This window comes from Sturnira hondurensis, unplaced genomic scaffold (assembly GCF_014824575.4).
Source record: "Sturnira hondurensis isolate 20B ecotype Veracruz unplaced genomic scaffold, ASM1482457v3 Scaffold0000022, whole genome shotgun sequence".
NCBI lineage: Eukaryota > Metazoa > Chordata > Mammalia > Chiroptera > Phyllostomidae > Sturnira > Sturnira hondurensis.
The window spans coordinates 2,713,802-2,728,433 of NW_028072653.1; the positions used below are offsets into that span (position 1 = coordinate 2,713,802).

General features: G+C 38.4%; 1 protein-coding gene across 1 annotated transcript in view; it reads right to left on the minus strand.

The window, feature by feature from the left end:
• GABRB2 (gamma-aminobutyric acid type A receptor subunit beta2) overlaps window positions 1-14,632 on the minus strand; it is a 189,267-nt gene that overhangs the window by 156,647 nt on the left and 17,988 nt on the right. The window lies entirely within an intron of this gene.

Sequence of the window (14,632 nt, forward strand, 5' to 3'; positions counted from 1 at the left end):
TAAAGTGCTTCTCAGATAAGGTCAAGTTCAAGGAGTTCATCATCACCAAGCCCTTATTATATGAAATGCTAAAGGGACTTATATAAGGAAGAGATGATGAAAAATATGAACAGTGAAAGGACAGCAAACTCACAGTTATTAACAACCACACCTAAAACAAAAGCAAACCAAGAGGACAGCTAGATCAGGAGTGGAACCACAGAAATGAAGAACACATGGAGGGTTAGAAACAGAGGGGTGGGAGGAGGATAAGGGGGGAGAAGGCACAGAAAATGGCATAGACTGTAGGTAGAAAATAGATAGGGGGGAGGGTGAGAATAGTGGGGGAAATATAGAACCTAAAGAACTTGAGACACGTGGTTATAAACTAAGGGGGGGAGAAGGGTGGGGGAGGGAGTGTGCGGGTGGAGGGGAATGAAGGGGGGGAATAGAACAACTGTATTGGTATAATCAATAAAATATATTAAAAAAATTAAAAAAAAAAAGAAGCTGCAGACAAAAGTACTAAGTTGATAAGAGAATTTAGAAAACTCAAAGAAAGCAAGGTTAACAATAGTACAATGGGAAAATAAATGAATAAAGCCATTTATAAAAATATTAAAACCACAAAATACTTAGGGACCAGTTTAGCACACCATGTGCAATACTTGACACAAACATTCATAAGATATGTTAGAGGAGACCTAAACAAGAAATGTATCATGTACCTGGATTGGAAGATAGGATATTAAGGGTCAATTCTCCTCAAGTTGATCTATAAATTCAATGCAATCAAAACAAGTCTTCCAGAAGGCCCTTTTTTTCCCCAGAAATTCATTTGCTTTTTCCAGAACTTATGTGAATCTACGAAGGACCTAGAATATTCGAAACAACTAAGAAAAAGAAGCACCATGTTGGAGGACTCACAGTATCTGCTATCAAGTCTTACTGGAAAGCAGGCAGGAGCGAAGACTTGCTCACAGGTGGATGCTTGTTTTGTACATAAAGTTTTATTTTTATTTTTTAAATATTTTATTTATTTATCTTTAGAGGGGGAGGGAAGGAGAGAAATATCAATGTATGGTTGCCTTTCATGAGTCCCCTGCTAGGAACTGGCCTGCAACCCAGGCATGTGCCCTGACTGGGAATCGAACTGGGAATCGAACTGGGATCGTGTAGTTTGCAGGCCCATGCTCAATCCACTGAGCTATACCAGCCAGGATTGTACATAAAGTTTTAGTGGAGCATAGCCACAGACACCCATTTACCTAATATCTATGGCTGCTGTCATTCCATCACAGAGCTGAGTAATTGTAAGAGAGACCGTATGGCCTGCAAACCTGAAATACTTACTATTTCCTTCCTTAAGAAAACGTCTATCAACCTGTGACCTAAAAGACGACATCATCATGAGAGACTAGAATGCAGCAATAAGCCCACATTTAACGTATTTTAATTTTTGACAAGGGCACCACGGCAGTGCAATAGGAGAGGGTTGATTGTTTCAACAAATAATGTTGGAAAACAAGTTACCCATAAAAAAAGAACCTCGATTCCCTACCTCGATCCATAGGAAGAAAATTAATTTAAGTTGGATCACAGACCTAAACCTAAGAGCAACAACTTCTAAAGCCCCCTGAAGCGAACACAGGAGGATATACCTTTGTAAGCTCAGGATGGTTAAAAAGGTTTTCTGAACAAAACACAGAAAGCATTAACTGGCTAATGAAACATTGCTAAATTAAACTCCATAAAAAACATACTACTTCTGCTCATGAAAAACTTGTTAAGCCCAAACTAAGTCATATGCCAAAAAAATAAATATAAATGACCAGTCTCTTCGAAGTTTCAAGGTCATGAACGGCAAGGAAAACCCATGCAGACTTTAAAGACTAGGAAGCAGGAAAGATGAATGCGATACGGCATCCTGGGTTGGATTCTGGACCAGAGAAGAAGGACATTAGAGAGAAGACTGGGGAAATCTGAATAAAGTGTGTAGCTTGTTTAATACTATTGCACCAACGTTAATTTCCTAGTTTCGGGAATATTATGTAAGATATCAGCAAGAGAGAAGGCAAGGTGAAGGGGATTCGGGAACTCCATACTGTCTCTGCTACTCCTCTGCAAATCTGAAATTATTCTGAAGTAAAACTACTGAGGGGAGAAAATGGCTGTTGTGAAAATGAGTGTGTAAGCCACGGACAGGAGAATGTATATACTGCTACGTCACCAGGGACTATGCCCAGAACGTACAGCTCAATAATAAAATGACAAACAACCCAATTAAAAATGAACAAAAGGCGAAAACAGACACTTTATAGAAGAAGAGATGCCAGTTGGTCACTAAGCATATTCAAAATTGCTCAGCAGCCTTAGTCAGCAGAGAAAATGCACACTAAGACCACAGTGGGCCACCACGGCACCCCCACTAACATGGCTAAATTTATCAACACCCTACCAACAACTGGCAAGGATGTGGAGCAAAGTGAATTTTCATACCCTGCTGGTGGGAGTGTGAAATGAAATGACCACTTCGAAGACTGGCTGGGCAGTTTCTTACAGAGTTAAACATATATATCTACACCAACACCCACTAAGACCACTTCATATTGAATATTCATACAAGAGAAATGGAAGTATGTACACAGACAGACGAACAAAAATGTTAAAATACTGTTTTAAGATAAAAATTGTTTTAATACTAGCCATCAAATAAAACCAGACTTTTTTGTTACTAAATGCTTACTCTGTCATAGGCACTATGCTAAGAGCTTTAAAGATATAAACTTACTTAACCCTCACAAAACCCCCATGTGGCTGCAGATGCTGCCTGTTAATTCATTTATTGCACAAATATTTAAGAATGTGTAGTGTGCCCAGCAACAGTCTTGGCACCGGAGACATAAACTACATGTTCTCCCTGTTCTCATAAAGCCTGCGCTCCAGATGGGAAGATATGTGATAAAAAAAACAAAAAACAAAAACTAAGACAGCATTAATGTGAGTGACAAATCGTCCCCATTATACTCACATTGATGAGGTTTGAGACGTGGAGGCTGAGATTTGAAGCAAATTTCTCCGACCCAACATGTAGAACCCTGGACCACTACACTACAGGGCCACAAAGAATGCCATACCCCACGCCTCTCAAGACAGTGCCCCCTTTTCAAGTAGCTGTCCCTTTAGCAAGTAGGTGAACATTAAAACAAAGTCACTTTAAATTACATTTATAGTAAAGAAAATAAACTGTCCAGGTCTCTAAAGAGAAAATAAGACTGGATTTGTTTTCTATGAGGAAGAGGCAAGTACACAGGGACCCGGAGGGAGCAGTTAGTAGATGAAAGAATAATATAAGCACACAGTACCTTGCCCTGACACTGATTCAGCACAGAGGAGGCCAAATGATTCTCCCTCCCTATTAATGAGTTCCACTCATCATATTGATGGACATCTGTGGACATGACCCCAGAATCATCACACTTCTGCTAACATCATAAAAATAAGGCATGAAAATCTGTAAACCACCATTGTATAAATAAGATAGAATTGATTTGCCAAAACAACCTAATTCCCTCTTGGCTACTGTCTCTTTGAGTCGCTTTGCGACTCCTTTTAAAACCAGCAATGCTTAACTCCATTACAGGCAGCTATATAAATAAATGAGGCAGCACTACATAAATGAAGTAAGAACTAGATCTCTTGTGTCATTCACTTTGCATTAATCTCGAAATAACAGACAGCAACATGGCGTGGACAATTCGCTCTTTGATTAAAGGACCCTGACAACCAGTTTAATGTCAGATAGATACAAAGCATGTATTAAATATGATTATCTAAGCACACACCAATGATTTTCATCCATCTCAATGTCTCGCAAGGTAAAATAGCTTTCCACTCATGTTCCTGTCATGCCTTTTCATTACGTGCAGTACAGGTGAGCAGAGATTGTTGTTGGAACCAATCCATGTGTACAACCCTGAATACCACACTAAGTTTTATTACTTTGACATTTGGGCACATGCTGTACCTTTTATGTGGAAGCCTTTATCCCATTTTTTTTTTACATGGGAAAAACCAGTTCAGGCATCTCATTCTCTGCAAAGTTCTCCTGGACATCTTCACAGAGCATTCACCAATCTTTCTTTAAAACCAGTGCTATCTTAGACATCAGAGTTCTCCCACTAAACTTCAAATATTTTTAAAATTTACTACATAGTCTTTGTGGATTTCAATGATTTAAGCCTGGATTTCCACTACAGTCTTGAGGATGATGGTTGGTTTAATTTGCATATCTACCAGTGTGACCTAACATTGTGTCTGGCACTTAGACTTCACACACACACACACACACACACACACAATCATGATGGAAAGAAGGCAAGCACAAAAAAAAATCATTTGCCATAATGATTTGAACATCCTCAAGTTTTTACATTTTTTAATGTACATCTTTGGTCTTCCTAAGGATATGTCAATAATTGTTAACAGCTCAGAACTATGCCCTATCTACATCACAACAGTCAAGCTAATGACAGTCAGATTATGGTAACAATCGTGCTGCTACCAGCATTCTGACTGTGTGCGCCCATATGGACGTTGGACCGCACCACGGTTAGTTTTATTGTTAAACCAAAGGGCTCATCTACAACGACTGAAACATGGTAACCTCATGCGTGTACTCACTACAGGGTTCTACTCCCTAACAGATCTAGTCTGATGGCAGAGGGGCTACACTATTTCCATATGCAAATGAGATGGGGAGGTTGAAAAGACAGATCAACACATCTGGGAAACCCTCCTCATTTCCAGGATGAGTTGTATGGGGGCTATTTTAGTTTAGATGCTCAAAGAACATCCTTTTGGACTGTGGAATGCGAAGTGTTTGGAAAAAAACCCTTTAAAAACGTGGAGAAGTTTACCAATTTTGAACAACATACTTTCAATATCCAGTTATATATTACATAAGCCATTCTTACTAAGTTGATAATGAAAACGAGACAACCCCAAAACTCTCTCATCACTGAAAATGAAAAGCAATAGATTCAAACAGAGCCAACAACTATAAAATAATAACATTTGAGAATAAAAAATATACCCAGATACTATCTTAGCATGTTTCTTACATCTTTCGTATTTTGAAAAGTTGACAGTTATCATCAGCAAACCAAACAAATGAAATTTCGAACAGGATTTTATAGCAACATACTAAGGTTTAGATAAATCTCTATTACTAACACATACTCACATATCTCAACTAAAGCTGACTACCAATAGAAAGAAGATCGCACACAATGGGAATGCTAACTACAATGAAGCTGGAGATGACCTGTAATATTGCAGCAGTCCTCTCTTATCCATGGTTTTGTTTTTCACTTTCAGTTACTCATAGTCAAGAGCAGTTCGGAAATCTTCAATGGAAAATTCCAGAAGTAAAGAGTTCATAAGTTTTAAATTGTTCACTGGCCCATGCTGAGTAGGGGATGCAATCTCACGCCATCACTCTCCATGCCCCATGCCCCCTGGGGCCTGAAGCAACCCTTTGTCCAACATGTTCACACCGTGTGTGGCCCCTACCCCTTAGTCACGTGGTACCTTCCTAGGTTATCCGTTGACTGTGGTGGTAACGCAGTGCTTATGTTCAAACAACTGTATTTTACTTCATAATGGCCTGAAAGTGCAAGAGTGGTGTTGCTGCCGATTTGGATTTAGCCACAGAGAAGCAAAAAAGTATTGTGTGTGTAGGGAAAAACACAGTAGCTATATAGGGTTCAGTAGTATACAAGGTTTCAGGAATTCACTGGGGCTCTTGAAATGTATACCTTGTGGATAAAGGGGCTGACTGCTGTACTAACATTTGGAACCCTCATCACTGGACTGGTTTTTCAAAAACAACTTCGTTTCAAATGTCAGGCATTTAGGTTACATTTCACTGGAAGCAAGAAAGCAAACGTTTTTCATACAGTTATGTTCCTTCCATGCCAAAAATATTAGCCAAGTGTGATTTCATTCCGGAGCTGCATGGTCATAGCTCCAGACAGCAGCGATGTGTTCATCACCTAATAACACTTTTGCTTAAACAGATGCAAAATGTGTTTGCTGATTATCTGACCAGAGTTTTTGATCCTCATCCCAAGGGTGGCATCGTTTTAGCCTTCACTGTGGAGTTAAATGCAACCCCTTTGAAAGGTGAATCCCTATTCTGAAATAGTACCCTCACCGCTATGTCACTCTTTCATCATCTGTTTATTTCCTGCACTGAAGAGTGTACAATGTTCTTATTTGCATCTTTATTTGATCGTTGTTTGCATCCAACACTAGAAGAAGCATGGTAAGGTAGAAGATCTGGTCTGTTCTGTTCTTTTTATCTTCTAATTATAAAACACATAGGAGAGTGTCTGCTCTAGAGCAAATGCTTAAAGAGTATTTGTTGTACAAATAAATGAAAACAAGAATGAGAAAGTAAATTCTCTTGCCTTCTATCACTGAGGTACATACATGGATTTTTAACAGAGTCATTCTTACAAGTTGGACTGCCTGACAGTGGTCCCCATTGTGCATGCAAAATGTTGTGTACTAAATATAAAACTTACATGCAGCAAACTCACAGTCACAGTAGAATTATGGCCCTTAGAAAACTCTGTAATGAGGTCTCCAGATGCCTCAGTCAAGATTAATGTCCATACGCCACTCCATATTCCAGTCATCTGGAACCTTAGCTTGAATTTTGAGTCCAACTGTTCTCCTTCTTTTATGACCTGAGTGACTTTAAGAGATTGCTTGCTCTTTTTAATCTCTAGTTTCTTCAGTTTGAATATAGCTTAGTCGCAGGATTGTTAATGACTTTTAAATAAGACAATGCATGTTAACACAAGGCTTTATCAGAGCCTGGGTGCATTAAGGAATACCTATAATACCTGTATCACTTAGGTATGGGTTAAGGAGACACATAAACGTAACCATCACAATATCATTCATCCATAGTTGTCAATGCCGTCATATGCAATAGTACTAGATCCATTTAGGTCAGTTAATTTCAAATGCTACTGAAATCACCTGACATACAGCTTAGATAGACAAGAAAAAGGACCACGTTACACAAAATAACCTATCTCTAAAGTTAAGCCCTTCTTTGGCTGACATTTTTTTTTCATTAGTTATATCCCTCTAATCTATTCCACATTAAAATCTTCGAGATCTCTCTGAAATTGTATTTAACATTTGACTAAATGTGACTAGGAAGGAAATGAAATGCAAAACAAAAATCAAAAGTAAAAGAAACTTTTGTTTCAGCAATATGGGTCTATTTTTGCAAAATATGTTCCATTTACCCAGGAGGCAATTTGCAAAACAGATCTTTTTAATAGGGAAAATGAATGAGTATATACTATTGCATACAAGTGTAGCTGTGAAAAACTCAATTTTACTTGATTTTTTTTGTTTTTATTATTTTCTAAGCACTTTAATTAGCTAAACAAAATATTTAAGTTCTGGTTTGCTTCACATATCCCATTAATTTCACACTGGATTTAAGTTCTTTTAAATGTTACTGATTTTTAATTACCATGCAAATGTACTAACTAAGCTCCTTAGAGCTAAAGGTTAGAAGCTCATGCAAAGGAACAGATCATAGAATTTGCCTTTTTCCTGTTAGTAACAGAAATAATTTATGAATTCCTACTTTGTGGTTAGGAGTCTTTATTTCCAATATGCAAAAGAAAAACTGTAATTCTCAAATAGGTTCATGAGGAAACCCAACACCTATTCATTTTATAGGTAAAAAAAACCACATTCCATTTCAGCTTATAGAACAACCAACAGGTATCAAAATCAGACGCTGTAACTTAAGAACAAAAGATCAAGCAGTATTTGCACCCCGGAGGTGTGAGGCAGTCAGCGGTAGGAGTGACTGGGCACGCAAATGTTGGCCCAGTTCCTTGGTAGCTTTTCCTCCTGCTTTTATGGAGGTTTGTGAAACCTCCATAAAAGTGGTTCATTTTTGAACCGCTTTCAAAAAGGAGCACAGACTTTGGATTGTCACTGGCAGGACTTTCTACGTTTTCAACGTAGCGTTTACTAATGCAGAGGTAATGTGTACTGTATGTTAACCCGCAGTCTCGCTTTCCTTATCTGCAAAATAATATTAGCATAACCCACATATACTAGGACTCAGATATGCTAAAGTCCTTTTATTATTGTTGACTGATCTCAACTCCTTTGCCATATATATGTTGCCCAATATTTTAGCTAGTATTTGTAGTTTAACACGGTTCAATATTTATTACAGTTTAATATTTATTCAGTGGGAAGTGTCAAGGGCTTTGTGTAGATTCTTTCATTTAATCTTTCCAGCAACCCCATAAGGTAAATAGCATTCTTATCCATGCTTTGCAAGTGAAAAAACTGTATGAATCGGCCATGGTTTTATAGTTGGTAAGGCACAGCCTGACTTCTACCCTCCTCTTCTTAACCACTATGAATACTGTGATTTCTGCAAAAAGACACACAATTTCACCACAGCAACCACAAGTAATCACTCCTGTGTCCAAATTATAGAAGAGAAAGGTAAAGAAAAGAAAGGCAATGAAACCTGCCCAAATGTGTATTATAAGGGACCAAACTCGAACTCAGCTGTTTTATACCTTCAAGAGCAATGTTATTCATGATATGCCACACCCTTCTCATAAATGCAATGTGGGGTTTGCAAAGAAAGAGAAGACCCAATTTTTGCCGCAGAAGATGATTTCAAGCCAAGGGGTTTTATTCTTCTAAGCAGCACTGTCTAGCACATTTCACCAAATATTCGTACTGAGAAATTGCAAATTTCCTATGTCCAAATATTGGTTTGCTCAATCAATGTTCAAATAATCAAAACAAAAGGCACAACAGATTGCTACCAACAGCCCAGGTAATGAAGGCAACAGTAGAGATGAAGCTCTGACTCAAGGAACTATAAAAAATGCTATTACTCACATCTATGAGGTCCTAGTCCTTGAGACGGCTCTATTTTTGTTTTTAGGGACAATTGATACTTGAGAGAGCACCTCACCTTATCTCACCCTTTTCAAGTCTATAAACAGCATCAGTTTTGCTCAGCCCTATTCGCTCTGTGACTGAATTTTGATTCGGGAGAGAATGGCATGATGAGAGATATTACAATACACAAAACATTCACTAGATATTTGCATTCAAACTTTTCACAAAGACAGCTAGGAGGGAGGTGAAGTATGACAAGTTGAATAATACTAGGTACATGTGGTTATTAACAGGGTGTCGTTGAGAGGAACAAAAGCTTTCCCCTTACATCTCTCTTGGGGTTAGGCAGCTGACCTAAGAAAAGATCTCATATTCTTCTGGGAGAAGTAATATGGTCATACCCGTCAAAGGCAACACTAATCCAATGGGATCTAGAAGGCTGGATTTCAGGGCTGCGATGGACTCATGTCTGAGTTTCTCTCTGACAGGAAGTTTGTACCATTGACAAAGGGTGTGGTCACTACAAAAGGGACGTGAGTTAAATCTAACAGGGTTAACTTCCATCTTGACTTGTGAGTGTGGTGGATAACTACTGGTTTTCTCGGGGTCTTCGGTAGAAGTCAGTTGGGGTAAACACGGTCACTGATGCTCATTTTTATATCTGTGCTACTTGTCCTCGTAGTGGGATAGAAGGAAACTGGGAGGGAGAATGATGTAGAGCCCTTCTCCAGGTACTTGGCACAGGTCGACTGGGTATTGTGGCAGTTATAGCGACCCAGTGACCATACCATTATATGCAGGCTGCACAAAACGGCTCATAGTAGGTCATAGAGTTGTGCTTTAATGTCACAAGGTTCTGTTTAGAGGGCTGAGTCCAATGACCAGCAGCTGCCTAAATTTTGGTGAGGAGGAAGCGTGGCTGAAATAACTCCTAGATGACAAAACAAAACTGAAAATGTGTTCATGAGAGAACAATGGGGTAGATTTGAAGAAGACAACCTTCCTGCGCCATGTGGGAAAAGATTATTTTCTCGATATTACATACAAAATCAGAAGTTTGAGTAAAAAGAATCCCTTTAAAAAGCAGTTTCTAATCTAGAAAACATCCAGTGATCTAAACAATAAATGAAGAAAAATAAAGACCAAGTTCGAATCCACGTCTAAAAAGGGACATTTGCAGTCACGGATGTCACAATTCTATTGCCATAACTTGTGTGATAAACATGTAGTCAGAATTGAATTCTAATATTTGTAATGGTCATTTAAAACCCTCTGGGTTTCCCTGACCTTTGTTATAGTTCTAGTAAAAAAGTACATTTGATTGTGAAAACTGGAAACATACCTATTACTATCTACAGCTCCCCCATAAAGCAGTATTTCATAGGTGATGCTACCAGACTGTAAAATTATTCTTGATTATTGAGAGCCTGACATTTATAAACACTATATCCCACAGAAGACAAAGATTTCTAAAAGTTGCTCTAAATGTGACCCACATAGCAGAGAGGTGTCCTGATTCGTGCAGGACTATAACAAAGAGATACCGATAAAGTCACTGGCTATTTTGAGAGGACATCTTAAAGCATGCACATTATTTTCAAGTGTAAAAAAACAAGACACGTGAAAAACTACAATTTATAAACTAAAATCAGAATTCTTTGTATTGTACCTATAACACAAGCTATTGACCCAAGCTTCAGTATCAAATTTTAGTTCAAAGTGGAATTTATTAACTCTTGAAACAAATCACTGCAAAATGCAGTACAGGTGGGTCCTTAGGCACCAACCTAACAACAACCTTTGAGTTTTATAAGGTTAATAAAGAACAGTAGGCAGCTTCGGGGCAGAATTTATGAAGTGGTAATGAACATGTTCAGATGGCCATTTCAGAGTCTGTAAAGAAAGGTTAAGTTTGGATGTCACAATTTTGAAAATGGCTCTGCCCTTCAGCACTTTCTAGAAGAGAGACGAACAGGTAGGTCAGAGGTTCCCTCCTGGAGACCATGAGCCACAGGAGAACTGATAACACTTTGAAAAGAGACCAGAAATCGATCCACATTCACCTAGACTCACAGAGTGCACTTACTCACAAGAGGCCCATTTCAATTACCTTGCAATTCAAAACATCTGCTTGGAAGTGCATTGCTTGTGATTGGCCTAAGCTAGGGCACCTCCTTTGATGGAACAGGAATGGGTTTTCCAAAAACTCCCCCATGAACTTATGCATGTAACTTCCTGAAGCTCTGCTTTCTGAGATTCGCCTTATCCCCAAGAAGTGGCCACCCCATCTCTGCTGATGAAGGGGTATCAAAGAAATCTCACACTGAAATTTAGTTTTCCTCAAATTTCAACGCAACCATGTTTTGATATTAGGAGAGTTCACTATTTTTAAAGAATCTTGTTACATGTAAGTCTCATCAAAGACCGAGGCATTAATTAAGTGAAGCACACAGACTATCAGAGACGATTCATAATTTCTAAAGCAAATGCAGATTAAAAGAACAGGAATGAATTCCAAAAAAAATCTCAGTGACATTTTTATGGGAAACACAAAAAAAATATCCCAATGTGATAAAACAACAAAATAATCATTTAAAATGCACAAGGTAAGAAAAGATAAAATTTGCAAGTCATTCTGCAGTTTATGTATTTTAGATTCCGGTATTTTATCACAAAAAGCCTAAGAAATCTTTCCAATAAGTAAAGCAAGGTCAAAGTGGAACAGAAAATACGTTTGATTTTTTAAGCAGTGTGATCATATTTTTTACAGCTCCCTTTCCCGATGTTGGTTTTCCCTCTTTAGTCAATGTTGATATTACATTTTGAATTAAGAGTGAGCATGTAACGGGCCATACCTACTAGTGTTTAGGATAATTTACTGCCAAGTGAAATGTAAGGACATTAAAGTTAAGAGGAAAAAGTTCCTAGGAACTTTTGAATATAATCGTATGACCCTGCCTCCCATCTGGCCATGAGATGGCATGACTTGTACAGTTAGGAAGTATTTCTGAGCTGCCTCTCATAGTAGGTAGGCAGGAATGGCTTATAAGAGCTGGATATTGGAGTACTGTCTTGTGTTAGCTTTTAACTTGAACACTTCCCTGATACTCAGCTCTTTCACCAAAAAAATAGAGGGATTCATACTTAGTGAACTGTAAGATGTCTTTTGGCTTTGCCAATTGTTTTCTGTATGCTTTAGTTTATCAGTGAGTAAATTTTTATGAAACTATGTAGTTCCAAAATGAAAGGATGCTTTTACTCATTTAGTTTGTTTAAATTCTTAGTATTCAGTTTCCAGGTGCTCACTATTTCATCTGTTTCCTTAGTTCTTGGACAATACTGCCTCTTTTGACATAGGGTGATAGTAACATTCATATGCATCAAAGCTGATTTTTAATAAATGCTTTCTCTGCAAAGGAAGTATCTGAAAAATAAGTAAATTACCATATTAAATCTTCAATCGAATCAAGGGAAGATTCACTTCATTGTACAGATGAGAAAATTGAGGCTTAGAAATGAACTTGTCTAAGCTCCCATGTGCTTGAGATGTTGGCATCCTCTGTCTGTGTCCAGACCCTGCACGCCTCACCCAGTTCCCAAGAATGCTCATGCCCTGTGAGAGCTGGTGCGCTGCCTCGTGCTGGGGGAGAAGCTCTGTTGTTTGCTATGGACTCTGGGACCACGTGAAGGCACGTTTGCCTTTGTGAAATGAACAAAAAAAGGAGTGTGGCTGAACTCCTCATCATAGTTTGCCACATTAGACCTCAACGATCAATAAAGCTTGCCGAACAATCAATAGCTGCTATAACACACTGCCTCAGAAAGCACATATAACCTATCTTATTTACTGGTTTGGGGGACTGGGGATTATCTGTAGGAAGTTTACTTTTGTTGGCTGTGAGTAGGTCCGTCTATGATTTATGATGCTTGATTTAATGCACCAACCCTTCAGCTAGACAAATCTCATGGGGAAAGAAAAGCTGGAGGACCATTGGTTTTAGTGGCTTCCTGAGATTACCAGAGACTTTAAAATGAAATGATGCTTAGCAAATCCAAGCTGTTCCTCCTTTTGGATTAACTATGGGGTTTGTCGACTATTTAAAGGACTGTATGCAGTGCCTGCTGCAAATAACTTATTCATAGTCACCAAAGCCTCCATCACTTTCTTCATATCTTAAAAAATTCTTTTCCTTGAGTACAAGTCCACTAACCTGCTTCCTGAATTAGTAAGTAGAACACTGAATTTTTGTCTGTAAAATCAGGATTCTAGTTCAAATACTACTATTTAGTTAACCACAGGATTAAGTATTAATAAGTCACTTAACATTTCTGGGTTTTATTTTTGAAGAAGAGAAGGCGAGAGAGGAAGGGAAGGAAATACAGACATTTGTTTCCAGAAATGGTGGGAGGAGCAAATGAGATAAATTATGTGAAAATGTCTTGGAAAATGTCAAAGGTGGTAAAAATAATACTATGGGGATTATCACCGTTCAAAATATTTATACTCAACCAGGAAATAGCATGGGTAGCACTATTACTATAATAAAGTTAAAAAATAGTAGGTCATAATGCATATTCAAAGCCCATTTCTAAAGCAAACTCTGAAGGCTGAGATCTGAGCACTTTATGTTACATGGATTTCTGTCTGGGCAAAGCAGGCACATCGAACCTTGAAGGTAGGAAGGACCTGCATTCTGAACATCTATATTTTATTTTAGCATTTTTCACAGTCTGAGAATGACCTTGGCAACTACTTCCAAATGCATCGGAGAAGACTGAGCTGTCTTTCCAGCATTACTAAGCAAAAATAAGTTATTTTATTTTCCTCCAACACATTAGGTACATAGAGGCTATAAAGCCATTTTGCAAGGCATCTGCATTTTCTGAGGGGAACCCACACACTATTTCCCATAAGAAGGGTGCCATTTTCTGGATATGAACCTTGGATTATTGTCTTTGAAAGTAAAGCTCCTGCTAGAATCATGTACATTTAACAGTCCCAGGTGCTATCACACGCTTCGGATTAGACACATTTGAGTCAGAAAGAAAACTACCTCTGTAAAGAGCTGAGAGTAGTTGGTGTTTTGTTTTGTATTTTAGCTTCTCGATAAAATTCTTCTCAGAAATATGAACAGGTATTAGCAGGTGGAAACGTTAGCAATATTAGCATCTACCAACTTCAGGGCCTTTTCCTGCAGACAGGCACCTTGGGAGGATACTATCCCTAAAGCTCTGCAGAATTAGCAAAATGCTTACTAATTAGCAACAATTGCAAAACATTCCGTTGGAAAGAAGCACACTTTCTGATAAACAACTACTGTTTGTCAGCTCTTTTTCTGGCCTAATAAGCAAGGCTTTTTTTTTTTTCCTGGTTCTTTCCAAATTTGTTTCAAATGTAACAATTTAAAAATCAAAATCAAAATCTGCCCTTTTTTTTAAGACAAAGATTTTCAGGATTTCAGAACTGGAAAGGATATCTTCACCCAATTCTTTCCCTGCTTTCACATACACAAAAATGTAACTGTGGCCCAGAAAAGGGGGGAAAGAGTCATTTGAGATCACATACCAGTGGGCAGGTCTCCCAAATCCTCGCCTAGCGCTCTCGGATTCCCGACTACCACACGGATTCTTTGACCATGATAGGACTGCATGCTCTTGAGGGTATCATTACCCTCTGGTT